Genomic DNA, 16186 nt, shown 5'->3' on the forward strand with positions numbered 1-16186 from the left:
GAATAGCTAAATCAGGCTAAAATTAAGGTTTTAAAATGGCCTTCCCAAAGTCCTGACTTAAACGTGTGGACAATGCTGAAGAAACAAGTCCATGTCAGACAACCAACAAATTTAGCTGAACTGCACCAATTTTGTCAAGAGGAGTGGCCAAAAATTCAACCAGAAGCTTGCCAGAAGCTTGTGGATGGCTACCAAAAGTGCATTATTGCAGTGAAACTTGCCAAAGGACATATAATCAAATATTAACATTGCTGTATGTATACTTTTGACCCAGCAGATTTGGTCACATTTTCAGTAGACCCATAAAAAATTCATTAAAGAACCAAACTTCATGAATGTTTTTTGTGACTAACAAGTAGGTGCTCCAATCAGTCTTATCACAAAAAAACAAAAGTTGTAGAAATTATTGGGAACTCAAGACAGCCATGACATTACAAACCCCGTTTCCATAGGAGTTGGGAAATTGTGTTAGATGTAAATATAAACGGAATACAATGATTTCCAAATCATTTTCAACCCATATTCAGTTAAATATGCTACAAAGACAACATATTTGATGTTCAAACTGATAAACATTTTTTTTGTGCAAATAATCAGTAACTTTAGAATTTGATGCCAGCAAAACGTCACAAAGAAGTTGGGAAAGGTGGCAATAAATACTGATAAAATTGAGGAATGCTCATCAAACACTTATTTGGAACATCCCACAGGTGTGCAGGCTAATTGGGAACAGGTGGGTGCCATGATTGGGTATAAAAACAGCTTCCCAAAAAATGCTCAGTCTTTCACAAGAAAGGATGGGGCGAGGTACACCCCTTTGTCCACAACTGCGTGAGCAAATAGTCAAACAGTTTAAGAACAACGTTTCTCAATGTGCAATTGCAAGAAATTTAGGGATTTCAACATCTACGGTCCATAATATCATCAAAAGGTTCCGAGAATCTGGAGAAATCACTCCACGTAAGCGGCATGGCCGGAAACCAACATTGAATGACTGTAACCTATATATATATATATATATATATATATATATATATATACATATATATATATATATATATATATATATATATATATATATATATATATATATATATATATATATATATATGTATGTATATATGTATATATATATGTATGCATATATATATATATGTGTATATATATATATGTATATATATGTATGTATATATATATATATATATATATATACATACATATATATATATACACATATATATATATATGTGTATATATATATATATATATATATATATATATATATATATAGTCCAATTATATATTGTTTCTTGCCTGACTTAAGCATTTTCAAGCATACGCTAAATAAATTATCCAATCAGAGCGTGCTATTCAGTATCATGGCCACTGATTGGCCTAGCCTTATAGGCAGCAATACTATTGGATTATAAAAGTGCAAAGGTGACCAAAGGGTGTTATTTTGTGTCTGGAGGGCTTTAATAATATTTTAAAAATTGTTTCGAAGGTAATTAACAGTTATTTTTATGCTAGAGCTATTAAAATATTAAATTTATATGAATCAACTTTGTGAAAATTCCTCTATTGCGGTTATTTCCAGAACCAATTAACAGGGATAAACGAGGGGCTCCTGTATTGTAAAGAAGTGGGTCATGGTTTAATCAGCAAATAAACATACAAAACTTCTGAGCATTAAATTGGTCTCTTTGAATAAATTATTTTTGCTAATATCAAATAACTTTTGCACAATATTTTCATTTATTGAAATCAGGGCAGCTACTGGCTAAATTTTTTTATTTTTATTTAGAGACCCTCAACATCATTCCAAACATTTGTCACGCTTTATGTCGAACAATTTTTATACCATCCATCCATCCATTTTCTACGGCTCATTCCCTTTGGGTTTGCGGGGGGCGCTGGTGCCTATCTCAGCTACAATCGGGCGGAAGGCAGTACACACCCTGGACAAGTCGCTACCTCATCACAGGGCCAACACACTAGGGCGAATTTAGTGTTGCCAATCAACCTATCCCCAGGTGCATGTCTTTGGAAGTGGGAGGAAGTCGGAGTACCCGGAGGGAACCCACGCATTCATGGGGAGGACATGCAAACTCCACACAGAAAGACCCTGAGCCCAGGATTGAACCCTGACCATTCAGGACCTTCGTATTTAAGGCAGACGCACTAACACGTCTTCCACCGTGCTGCCCCCCAATTTTTATACCTTTTAATTTAAATTTCCCAATATCAAACTTGAATTTAGAGAAATTATATGTGAAAAGTGACAAATTTAACTTAATTAATTATTGAAATAATGATTAATTACAACATACATTTGCAATCCTGCCTGAGACAACTCTAAACTGGGCTCAAACCCAGTATAAATGCCCTACAACAGTGGTTCTCAACCTTTTTTCAGTGATTTACCCCCTGTGAACATTTTTTTAATTCAAGTACCCCCTAATCAGAGCAAAGCATTTTTGGTTGGAAATAAGAGATAAAGAAGTAAAATACCGCACTGTGTCCTCAGTTTCTGATTTATTAAATTGTATAACAGTGCAAAATATTGGTCATTTGTAGTGGTCTTTCATGAACTATTTGGAAAAAAAGATATAAAAATAACAACTTGTTGAAAAATAAACAAGTGATTCAATTATAAATAAAGATTTCTACAGACAGAAGTAATTATCAACTTAGAGTGCCCTCTTTGGGGATTGTAATAGAGATCCATCTGGATTCATGAACTTAATTCTAAACATTTCTCCACAAAAAAAGAAATCCTCAACATCAATAATTATGGAACATGTCCGCAAAAAATCTAGCTGTCAACACTGAATATTGCATTGTTGCATTTTTTGTTCACAGTTTATGAATTTACATTCATATTTTGTTGAAGTATTATTCAATAAATATATTTCTAAAGGATTTTTAAATTGTTGCTTTTTTTAGAATATTTAAAAAAAATCTCACTTACTCCTTGGCGTACCTTCAAGTACCCCCATCTGAGAACCACTGCCCTACAAGACCAGCATTAATACAGTGCACCACTGTGAACATTTGCAATTACTTGTATTAGTGACAGCACAGAAACAGGCTAGGCTATGTTTGCGGTAAAATTCTCGCGCCTTGTTGTTAATTAATTGACATTGTACATGCCCTTCTTCATGCAAAACGGGCCCGCAGAAGACTGTAAAGGTGTGTGGAAAAAAACAAACACTTTCAAGCTCAACATATTTTTTCTCTTATTTTGACAGAAATATTAAAGTTTCTAAACTTTAATATTTTCAAATTCTGCAACGAGATTTTCCAATAATATTTTAGGTCATCAAAAATAAATACTTGAAAATCTGTTTGTCAAGATGTTTGTTAAGATGTTAAAGCAAGTTATCCCTCAATATGTTGGTTTTGTGTTTATTTTTAATTAAAGAAGGCATGTCAGACATGTTTGAAAGAATGTGTTCCCTGCACACAACCATCTTGATTCATCAGCCTATTGAACACTGAGGAACCTTCTTTTCTTGGACGTGTTGGTGTACGCGTGGTGTCCCCACTCCACGTCTGCCGTGTCCTCGTTCTCAAGAGTGCCCGGTCTGATCATGTACAACTTCATTTCAAACCTCGGTCCCACTTCTTTCAGCTCGATGTTCTTGTGATCTGTTTTCTTGCAGGTGTGATGTCTGAAAGAGATGAAGTCCTCCTGGTTGGCAAAAGTGATGACACGCCGACTGTCCTCTTTGGGCACTGGAAAAAGGTACTAGAGGATGTTGGACACCCGCCTGCCGAGCGGAGATGTGAAGTTGTAAAAAAATGAGATGAGGGTAGGCCTCGGACATGGTGTTGATGTTGGGGACATCGTGCCTCATGACCATATTATACAGCGTGAAGTAGGCGGTGGGTCCAAATGGCAGGTGACACACCACCAAGGCATCTGGCTGTCCTCTGGTCTCGTGAATAATCACCAGTTCTGTCATGTTATTGGCTTTGGAGGCCTGAACAAGTGCGGGGACCATGTGGTTCCCTCTGTTCTTCCGCTTAACTCCAGGGAAAAGCAGCTTCACCTCCTTTGCAAACATTTTGAGTCTGGAACTGGGTTTTCCGGACATGGTGATCATGATTTTAGGGTCTTCAACTCTAGCCCATTCGTACTCGTCGTCTCTGTGTGAGCTGACACCATCTGCACCGTCGTCATTGTACTCCAGGAATTTCTGCAGCTGCAACGCCTCTTTGCGTACCTCTGTTGACAGGACCAGGTTTTCATCGAGAGCCCCCCTAAACGTCTGTTTTTTCTCCTCAATTGTTCGTAGTAAAAAAATATTGGTAAAAAATATAGTAATCAAACATGATTGCCCATGCAAATTGTGCTATTATATGTTTATATCAATTTACTAGATATTCACCCAACAAGCGGCCCTCTGAGAACAGCCCTAATTGCAATGTTGTTCTCAATACAAACGAGTTTGACACCCCCGCCCTACATTGTTCTGCAGTGTCGGCATGATATTTGTCAGACATTTATACTGTGACTGTTTCTGGCCGCTACACTATGAGGCCAGATCTCGAAATGACTGGTACTGGTCCAGGGGTTTCTGGAGCCCAGTCCTGCATCTGCATCCACACAGACCAAGCACCGGTTGTCCATTTTTGTCAGTCTTTTGAGTGTTGTAAATGAGTAATTGTTCAGAGTTATGGTTTGCAGTGATAGTCATTGATGGTCCAACACTGCTTGTCTTCAACCCGCCTTACCTTTCATTGTGATCTCATCCGACTGCTCCTCTGTTAAAGCTGTTTGACTTAGTAATTTTTTTTGCATTATCTTTTCTTAACATTAATACATGCAGCTAATGTAGAATGCTTCTTATGTTTCTTTATCCTTTAAAATAGTGATGACATTTTCTGCAAAGGTCAAAGGAGAGATATTTGAGATAATTTGTCAAAGATGTAATACCCAAATTCCACTCCATGGTGTCTTTAAAGCTCCATTTAGCTATTTTTCGAGTGGTTGGCCGTACACATAAACGGCTTAAGTCGTCAAAACTGAAATAAAAAACGCAGCCCATTAAATGCACCCATTATATACTAAATAAAACACTAACAATAACGACAAAAGAGAATAACTGTTTTCTGTATTTAATTCTTGGTCAGTTTTGCAGCGTCAATTAATAAGGCACAGCTACAGAGTGAGCTAACATCAGCATGCTTGTTTATTACTTGTAGCAATGTAACTTCAAAAGTTACAGTGATGTTATGTTTGAAAATGCTGTTTACAGTGGTGTAGCCCAACCTTACAGTGGGGCAAAAAAATATTCAGTCAGCCACCGATTGCGCAAGTTCTCCCACTTAAAATGATGACAGAGGTCTGTAATTTTCATCATAGGTACACTTCAATTGTGAGGGACAAAATGTGAAAAAAAATCCAGAAATTCACATTGTAGGAATTTTAAAGAATTTATTTGTAATAAGTATTTGGTCAACCGTTCAAAGGTCTCACTGATGGAAGGAGGTTTTGGCTCAAAATGTCACGATACATAGCCCCATTCATTCTTTCCTTAACACGAATCAATTGTCCTGTCCCCTTAGCAGAAAAACAGCCCCAAATAATGATGTTTCCACCCCCATGCTTCACAGTAGGTATGGTGTTCATGGGATGTAACTCAGTATTCTTCTTTCTCCAAATACGACAAGTTGAGTTTGTACCAAAAAGTTCTATTTTGGTTTCATCTGACCACATGACATTCTCCCAATCCTCTGCTGTATCATCCATGTATACGTTTTGGTATAAACTCAACTCGTCGTGTTTAGAGGAAGAAGAATACTGAGTTGCATCCCAAGAACACCATACCTTCTGTGAAGCATGGGGGTGGAAACATCATGCTTTGGGGCTGTTTTTCTGCTAAGGGGACAGGACGATTGATCCTTGTTAAGGAAAGAATGAATGTGGCCATGTATCGTGAGATTTTGAGCCAAAACCTCCTTCCATCAATGAGAGCTTTGAATGGTTGACCAAATACTTATTTTCCACCATAATTTACAAATACATTCTTTAAAATTCCTACAATGTGAATTCCTGGATTATTTTTTCACATTCCGTCTCTCACAGTTGAAGTGTACCTATGATGAAAATTACAGCCCTCTGTCATAATTTTAAGTGGGAGAACTTGCACAATTGGTGGCTGACTAAATACTTTTTTGCCCCACCATATATTATCCCTCAGCTGACCAGGTACCAGAACCTAGTAGAAAATGTTTTTACAGGGGCAACTGGGCAAAACATGCACTGTGCGTACAGTACTGCATAGGACCCAAAGATCCACTGGGTCTTGTGTATGTAAAGAAGCGCATGTAAAATGTCATTAAATGTTCGACAAGGAGCTTCATATGAAATTTTACCGTGAATGTATTCCTAAACCCTTCTTGTCGTGTCATTAATAACAAATCTAATGGCAAATTATCCAAATCGGCACGCAGTTTTTGTGCTAGATTGGTAATTTGACATATAAGCATCGAATCCCAGACGAGGTTGTGCGAGGAACATTTGTAACTATATGTTTTCATTATGTTAAATTTGTTATTTTGCACCAAAACATGAATTATTGAACAACTTTTTTTAGCATGACAAAAATTCACCATAATAAATTCAAGCTTGATTAATTCATCGTTTTTTTACATTAATAAATCAAGTGTGAACACGTTTTGTAATGGGGCCCAGGTAAGCCTGGAATAGCCCTGAGTATTTGACAGTGGATATTCAGCAATAGCAACCAGATCCATGTAGGTACAGTGCATCTGGAAATTATTCACAGTGCTTCACTTTTTTACTCGATCTTATGTTAGAGGCATACTGTATTCCTAATTGAAATTAGTTTTATTCTCAAAACCGCATCACGACAATGTGAAAGGTTTTTTTTGCTTTTTCACATTTATTAAAACTAAAACAATTCCTAAGTATTCATGGCCTTCGCTCAATACTTTGTTGATGCACCTTTGGCAGCAAATACAGATTCACGTCTTTTTGAATACGATGCCACAATCTCGGCACACTTTGGGCAGATTTGCCCATTCCTCTTTGCCCATTTCTTTTTGCAGCACCTCTTAAGCTCCTCCAGGTGGGATGGGAAGCGTCGATGCACAGCCATTTTGAGATCGCTCCAGAGACGTTCAATCGGAATCCAGTCCAGGCTGTGGCTGGGCCACTCAAGGACAATTACGGAGTTGTCCTGAAGACATTTCTTTGATATCCTGGCTTTGTGCTTCGGGTCGTTGTCCTGCTGATGTCATGATCCACTGCCCGGGTCATGTCTTATTCTGGTTTTGGTTCCATCTTTGTATCTATCCTATTCTGTTGGTTTTTGACTTCCTTAGTTCCTGGTGGCACTTCCTGTTTGTTCTGTTGCTATAGTTACGCATTGTTTTTGACTCACACCTGTTTTTAATCTCTGTCTGTATTTAAGCCTGCCTTTTCCATTTACTCGTCCTCGCTTCCTAGTTTTTGTTTTATGCAACAAGTGACGACGCTGATTCCTGACTCTGGTAAAAGACTGTTTTTGTACTTGCTAGCTTCCGCGCTATGCTTCCTGTTTTCTAGCTCCCATGCTAGCTCTTTGTTTCGCCTGTTTATGCCTAGTGCAAGTTTTCTGTTCTTAGTCTGCATTTTAGTGTTAATAAATCATAATTTTTTACCTTCACGCTGTGCCCAAATCCGACTGCATCATTGAGAGAACGAACCCGCACCACAATGCCAGCGAACCGTCACAGCTGAAAGATTAATCGTTGCCCCAGTCTGAGTTCAAGAGCGTTCTGGAACAGGTTTTAATCCAGGATGTTTCTGTATACTGCTGCATTGATCTTTCCCTCTATCTTGACTAGTCTCCCAGTTCCTGCCGCCGAAAAACATCCCACAGCAGGATGCTGCCACTATGTAGAGATGGTATTGGCCTGGTGATGAGCAGTGCCTGGTGTCTTCCAAACATAACGCCTGGCATTCACGCCAAAGAGTTCAATCTTTATCTCATCACACCAGATAATTTTGTTTTTCATGGTCTGAAAGTATTTTAGGTGCATTTTGGCAAACCTTTTACTAAGGGATTGCTTCTATCTGGCCACTATACCATACATGCCTGATCGGTGGGTTGCTACAAAGATGGTTGTCCTTCTGGATGGTTCTTCTCTCTCCATAGAGGAATGCTGCAGCTCTGACAGAGTGACCATCGGCTTCTTGGTCACCTCCTTGATCAGGGTCACAATCGCTCAGTTTAGACGGCCGGCCAGCTCTTGGAAGAGTCATGGTGGTTCCAAACGTCTTCTGTTTATGGATGATGGAGGCCACTGTGCTCATTGGGACCTTCAAAGCAGCAAATATTTTTCTGTAACCTTCCCCAGATTTGTGCCTCGAGACAATCCTGTCTCAGCGGTCGACAGACAATTTCTCAGACTTCATTCTCGGTTTGTGCTCCGCCATGCAGTGTCAAGTGTGTGACCTTATATAAAGATAGGTGTGTGCGTTTTCAAATCATGTCCAAACAACTGAAATTTCCACAGATGGACTACAATTAAGCTGTACGTATCTCAAGAATAATCAGTTGAAACAGGATGCACCTGATCTCACTTCTAAGCTTCACGGCAAAGGCCATGAATACTTTTTTGTATTTGTGATTTCTATTTTTCTATGATTATTTAAAATGAAAAAAATGCAAACATTTCTAAAAAAAAAAAATAATAATAATAATAACATTTTTACAGTCATTATGGGGTCTGGTGTGTAAAATTTGGAGGAAAAAAATGAATTTATTCCATTTTGGAAAAAGGTTGTAACATGACAAAATGTGAAAAAAGTGAAGCGCTATGAATACTTTCCGGATTCACTGTAGTTTACTGTGCAGTGAAAAAGGATCCAATCAGATTGAGCATCACTGTACTGCTTATATCCACAAGGGGTAAAATGTGCATGTGTAGGGATTGCTATGATATGCTGTGATGTATCAACAACAGTTTTTACACATACGTACATAATAAGTGAATTACAATTTCTGTCATCTGGGGCCATGTTAGACTTCTGGGTAGTGTAATATAATACATTTACTCAGATAGGACATATTCCTTGAAATCGCAATTGGATGTTGTGTTTGATGTTCTGTTTCATTAACTTTTTTATCTTTATTTTTTACTTTACACACATTGGTAATACGATAATTACATGCAAATACATTCGCTAAAATGAGGAATGTAATCACGCTGGAGAGATACAGTAGCAGTGAGGGGTTTTAAAAGGGAGTCTAATTGGGAGTTAAGACCCTCCAAGGGTAAAAGCTGGATGTGATCTTCAACCATTCAGACGGCAGCACTGCTGAATGTGTCACAAAGCTGTCGGCAAACTTTACTGCATCAGGTCTGAAGCCGAGAGCAGCAATAGGAAAGAAAGTGTCTGTGTGTCATTTATCAGACTGGCAAGACAAGTTAATTACAAAAACATCAGCGGCACAAGTCCAGAGGTCACTTTAATCTGCAGTTTAGAAAGAAGAGGCTGCCACATCGCTACTCAGCATTCTGCTCCGTAGAAACATGTTGAATAGAAATTCTCTGACACATTGATCGTAATGGATTTTTCACACTGTGTTTCTTGCAAATATGGCTGAAGCCGTCCAGTGCCAGCAGTGCAGACAGAAATAAACAAGCTAGTTAAAAATACCTACTGGCATTGGTTTGTTTCGTTTTGGACATGTCAAACAGGTTACATTGAGGAACATCACATTTGCACACTAGTAATGTGCAATACCACTGATTTTCTTTCTGATCTGATATGGAGTAAAATTCCGGTTGGTATTGGCGATAAACTGATACTTTGTGCAAAACTACCAGATTGTGCAAATCGACCTAATGTGTCTGGTAAAATGTAAAAATGTTGTCAATTTCAAGTGTTGCTCTTCTCAAAGCAATATTACGCATGTTAAGGTGTACTGCGACAAGGCTGTCTTTAATATCTGTTTTTTCACAGAAACATTACCTTCACATCAAAATGTTTAAATCTCATCATTTATTCATGTTCTCCCACGGACAAATATCTTACATACTTTACAGTTGTCCATCAAATAATCTTTTTGTTATGCAATATGTACGCTTTATGAGCAAAATGATTGTTACTACACCTTTGGTATCGATCATAACAACAGTTTGAGCTTTGGTGTATAAAATGGGTACTTAGGGCAGTGGTTCTCAACCTTTTTTCAGTGATGTACCCCCTGTGAACATTTTTTTAATTCAAGTACCCCCTAATCAGAGCAAAGCATTTTTGGTTGAAAAAAGAGATAAAGAAGTAAAATACATCACTATGTCATCAGTTTTTGATTAATTAAATTGTATAACAGTGCAAAATGTTGCTCATTTGTAGTTGTCTTTCTTGAACTATTTGGAAAAAAAGATATAAAAATAACTAGTGATTCAATTATAAATAAAGATTTCTACACATAGAAGTAATCATCAACTTAAAGTGCCCTCTTTGGGGATTGTAATAGAGATCCATCTGGATTCATGAACTTAATTCTAAACATTTCTTCACAAAAAAATAAATCTTTAACATCAATATTTATGGAACATGTCCACAAAAAATCTAGCTGTCAACACTGAATATTGCATTGTTGCATTTCCTTTCACAGTTTATGAACTTAAATTCATATTTCGTTGAAGTATTATTCAATAAATATATTCATAAAGGATTTTTGAATAGTTGATATTCTTAGAATATTTTTGAAAAATCTCAAGTACCCTTTGGCATACCTTCAAGTACCCCCAAGGGTACACATACGCCCATTTGAGAACCACTGACTTAGGTGTGCATAGGCGGTACCAGTTTTATCATTAAGTTTAACTTTTTTCCTTCATTGCGGGGCAAAAAAAAGTATCTCCTATCCTAAAATGTTTAAGGATTTTTTTTTTTTTACACAACTGAGGGTGTACTTACACCACAACAAATCATACTGTGCCTTGGGCGACAATACAACTGGTAATACGAGAGTCATATCGTGCATTATCACGATATGACTCTCGTATTACCGGTGTCGCGCAAATTTCACAGCGACAAAAAAACAAAGGCATCCTCCATGTAATGTAATGTTCTTGCAAGTGTTAATGTCCCTCCATGGTGCAAATTAATAATCATTTCGTTCATGGCTGGAAATAAACTTTGTTTCTAACAAGTATCTACGAATATAACAATAAACAGTATTAATCAAATATACCTAATATGTCTGGTAAAATGTAAAAAAGTAGTCAATTTCAAGTGTTGCTGTTCTTGGGAATCATCTTTAAACAATATAAGATCACAGGTTGAAACTAATGATTCCACACTGCATGCGTTACCTTATTTATCTTCAACTTTGTATGTATATACATTTCTCCTAAAAGCCTACAAGGATACATATAAACTTTCTGTTTTATATTACTAAGTGACTCATTTTAATTGCCAGTAATTGTTGTATTCAATAAATAAATGACAGATTGAATGACTAAGCAGAGCATGCCGCTGCACTTGCACAATGCGTACTTATCTAGGTGGAAGAAAAAGAAGTTACGACCAATCGCGTTCATTTGGAGAAGATCACAATGATTTAGTTACTTTACACTGTATCAAAGTATCAAAATTCTAATTTGGGAATTGATATCAGAGCACAATGATGTGGTATCGGTGGTTTCGATATTTCAGTATCGAGCCACACATCAGGATTGCACACAGATATGAAAACACAAAGCATACAGTTTACACAGCACTATAGATATACTGTATATATAAATTAGTGTCGACTTTCTGTCTGAGAAGCAAGCAGCATTCCTGCTCTTTCATTATTGATAGGCAATATTGACCTGTTTGTCTCTTCTCACTGAAGAGAATGATTTGCTCTCCTGTTTGTCCTCGATGAGATGTGAGAATAATCTGGATTCCCAACCAAAACCGATAAAAGCACACAGGGTGGATTCTCTGTGATGCAAACACACGTGTTAGGGTGTAATGCGACAAGGTTGAATTACTGTTCTTTTTTCACGAGCATGTGGGCTTGAAGAAATATAAATTGTATTAGTGACAACTACACACATGCCATTAATGCTCAGCATAATTTGGTTTTATGGTAACAAAAGACAGATATGAGTTTACACGTAATTACTCTAAATACAAATGACATAACCTTTTATGCACTTTTTCCATTAAAGGCCTACTGATATGAGATTTTCTTATGTAAACAGGGATAACAGGTCCATTCTATGTGTCATACTTGATCATTTTGCGATATTGCCATATTTTTGCTGAAAGGATTTAGTAGAGAACATCCACGATAAAGTTTGCAACTTTCGGTGCTAACAGAAAAGCCCTGCCTTTACCGGAAGTCGCAGACAATGACGTCACACGTTGATGGCTCCTCACATCTTCAGATTGTTTTTAATGGCAGCCTCCAACAAAAACAGCTATTTGGACCGAGAAAACGACAATTTCCCCATTAATTTGAGCGAGGATGAAAGATTTGTGTTTGAGGATATTGATAGCGACGGACTAGAAAAAAAAAAAAACTCGATTGCATTGTGACGGATTCAGATGTTTTTAGACACATTTACTAGGATAATTCTGGGAAATCTCTTATCTTTCTGTTGTGTTGCTAGTGTTTTAGTGAGTTTAACAGTACCTGATAGTGGGAGGTGTGTGTCCACGGGTGTGTTGACGCGCAGTGTCTCAGGGGAGTCGACGGCAGCTTTATGGGCGGCACAAGCTCAGCTGATCTCCGGTAAGAAGCGACTTTTTACCACAATTTTCTCACCGAAACCTGCTGGTTGATATTCGTTTGGGATCCATGTTCGCTATGATCCATAGTAAAGTTTCACCTCCGTGAATTTTAAACAAAGAATCACCGTGGGTTTGTGTGGCTAAAGGCTAAAGCTTCCCAACTACATCTTTCTAGTCTGACTTCTCCAATATTAATTGAACAAATGGCAAAGGATTCAGCAACACAGATCTCCAAAATTCTGTGTAATTATGCGGTTAAAGCAGACGACTTTTAGCTGTGTGTGTGTGCTAGAGATGCGCGGTTTGCGGTCTCATCCGCGGAGTCCGCGGATAAACCGCGGGTCGGGCGGATGAAATGACGAAAAAATAGTTTTTAATTCGATTTGTTCGGGTGGCGGCTGAACCATCCGGAAATATTTGATAAACATGGTTCTGGGATTGGTATCCTTTGCCAGTCAAAGAGCCATTTTAGACCCGTGTCACAAAGCGAAGAAGACAATAGGAGACACTATTATTCTCTAGAATGACTGCAGACAGTCACCCGGATAATAAGTAATAGGGCGTGCTATGAAGCCATTGGCTTTGACAAACACATTTCGTAAGAACATCCTCACAGTAACACAACATAAACGCAACACAACAAATACCCAGAATGCTTTGTGTCCGTGACAATCCCTGACTATTTTATACACCCCGCTAGCAGCAAACCCCGCCACCCTCCCACCCCCACCTCCCTGTGCGTCGGTAAGGTGGGCGGGGTTGGGGGCGCTGGGGTGTAAAATATATTCAGGGGTAGTCACGGATACAAAGGATTCTGGGTATTTGTTGTGTTGCCTTTATGTTGTGTTACTGTGAGGATGTTCTCCCGAAATATGTTTGTCAATCTTGTTTGGTGTGGCTTCACAGCGTGGTGCATATTAGTAAGTGTTAAAGTTGTTTATATCACAACCATCAGTGTACTCTGTATCACCCAGTATGCCTTTCAATCTTGTACGTGTAATTGCGGAAGCTGCACACAACATGTTGCTGGACTAACAATCGGTTCGTACATGTTGTTGAAGGTGTCTAAGGTAATGGCTTCACAGCACGCCCATATTCTTGTCATCCGAATGAACGATATTGGATTGTCGCGAGAACATAGCGGCTCCAATTGTCTTCATTACTATGTGAAACAGATTTAAATAGCTCTGTGAGTGGTATAGGCGGCCGACCTCTGATGTATTTCAGCGGGCGGTTGGCCGGCGGGTACGGTTCTGATAAAATGTTGGTTCGGGTGGACGGTGGGTGGATGACGACTTTGGTGATGCGGTTGCGGATGATATAATTGTCTACCTGCGCATCCCTAGTGTGCTCAGCGCTCATATTTCCTAACAGCCCGTGACGTCAAGCGTACACGTCATAATTACGCGACTATTTCAAGAAAAAACTCCCAGGAAATTTAAAATAGCAATTTAGCAAACTAAAAAGGCCGTATTGGCATGTGTTGCAATGTTAATATTTCATCATTGATATATAAACTATCAGACTGCGTGGTGGGTAGTAGTGGGTTTCAGCAGGCCTATAAGTCATTTCATCATACATTTTATTATTCTGCAAATAAGCACACATATTGATTGTAATAGTATGATTTTGTTATTATTGTATGCAGCTAATAAAAGCCAAAACGTGTTAAATTAAAACTGTAATTATATTTCTGTCTCCTTTAAAAATCTTCCATTTCTGAATAAATCCAAACATCATTAAGTATACCTGCATTCATGAGTGCGTCAACAATTACAGTATGTAACCCCTATTAGGTTACAGTGCAGTTCCATAACACAAAGTAAATAGCTTGATAATCACATACATCTCAGTATCAAAACAAAACATTATTATTAGAAATGTGCTGATTGATCGGCCACTTATCGAAAAAAAAAAAAAAAGTATATAATCGGCAAATGCACATTAATGCCTTTTGACGTGGGTCCTAAACTTCTCTGGCTGACACTATTAATTCTTAGTCCCCTGACTGACAAGTGGCTAACAGCTTTGTCTCCATACATCATCGCAGGGCCAACACAGATAAATTCACACTCACAATCACACCCCCATCCATCCATTTTCTACCGCTTATTCCCTTTTGGAGTCGCGGGGGGCACTGGCGCCTATCTCAGTTACAATCGGGCGGAAGGCGGGGTACACCCTGGACAAGTCGCCACCTCATCGCAGGGCCAACACAGATAGACAGACAACATTCACACTCACATTCACACACTAAGGCCAATTTAGTGTTGCCAATCAACCTATCCCCAGGTGCATGTCTTTGGAGGTGGGAGGAAGCCGGAGTACCCGGAGGGAACCCACGCATTCACGGGGAGAACATGCAAACTCCACACAGAAAGATCCGAAGCCTGGATTTAAACCCAGGACTGCAGGAACTTCTTATTGTGAGGCAGACGCACTAACCCCTCTGCCACCGTGAAGCCCTCACAATCACACACTAGGGCTAATTTAGTGTTGCCAATCAACCTATCCCCAGGTGCATGTCTCTGGAGGTGGAAGCCAGAGTACCCGGAGGGAACCCACGCAGTCACGGGGAGAACATGCAAACTCCACACAGAAAGATCCCGAGCCCTCAGGACTACTCAGGACCTTTGAATTTTGTGAGGCAGATGCACTAACCCAGGCTTCTTGGTGGAAGAGGGGTTAGTGCGTATGCCTCACAATACGAAGTTCCTGCAGTCCTGGGTTCAAATCCAGGCTCGGAATCTTTCTGTGTGGAGTTTGCATGTTCTCCCCGTGAATGCGTGGGTTCCCTCCGGGTACTCCGGCTTCCTCCCACCTCCAAAGACATGCACCTGGGGATAGGTTGATTGGCAACACTAAATTGGCCCTAGTGTGTGAATGTGAGTGTGAATGTTGTCTATCTATGTTGGCCCTGCGATGAGATAGCGACTTGTCCAAGGTATACGCCGCCTTCCGCCCGATTGTAGCTGAGATAGGCACCAGCGCCCCCCGCAACCCCAAAAGGGAATAAGCGGTAGAAAATGGATGGATACAAACAAACTTGTAATACAATTCCAGTTATGTGCAGCCTGCGGGTGTACATAATGAGGTGTCGGCTGAGTACTGATTTGATCTAACTTAGGCACGTCCATTCAAAGTTGTATTGTGGAAAAATGCACAAATTTCATGAATCAGCAGCATCTGACCTGATTGACTCCGATCATTTACAACGCAACTTCAACTACGTCTAAGGGTCTATTGATGAGAATGCAACCCCACCCCGCTCCTTTCATACTGAGTTGAGAGTCAGTGCGATGATTGATCAAGTGTTTTAAAATCCCTCTTCCGTGTGCTTGCACAGCGAGTTCTATATCTGTAAGAAGACAGATGGCTGTCTCTGTTGGTGCAATTCTCCACAGCTTGTAGCAGCTAATACACCCGGCA

The 16186-nt window shown here is 39.1% G+C and overlaps 1 pseudogene; it reads right to left on the reverse strand.

The window, feature by feature from the left end:
- Positions 1–3487: 3487 nt before the first annotated feature.
- Positions 3488–4348, reverse strand: LOC133553972 (U3 small nucleolar ribonucleoprotein protein IMP4-like; annotated as a pseudogene).
- Positions 4349–16186: the final 11838 nt, after the last annotated feature.

This window comes from Nerophis ophidion, linkage group LG06, assembly GCF_033978795.1.
Source record: "Nerophis ophidion isolate RoL-2023_Sa linkage group LG06, RoL_Noph_v1.0, whole genome shotgun sequence".
NCBI lineage: Eukaryota > Metazoa > Chordata > Actinopteri > Syngnathiformes > Syngnathidae > Nerophis > Nerophis ophidion.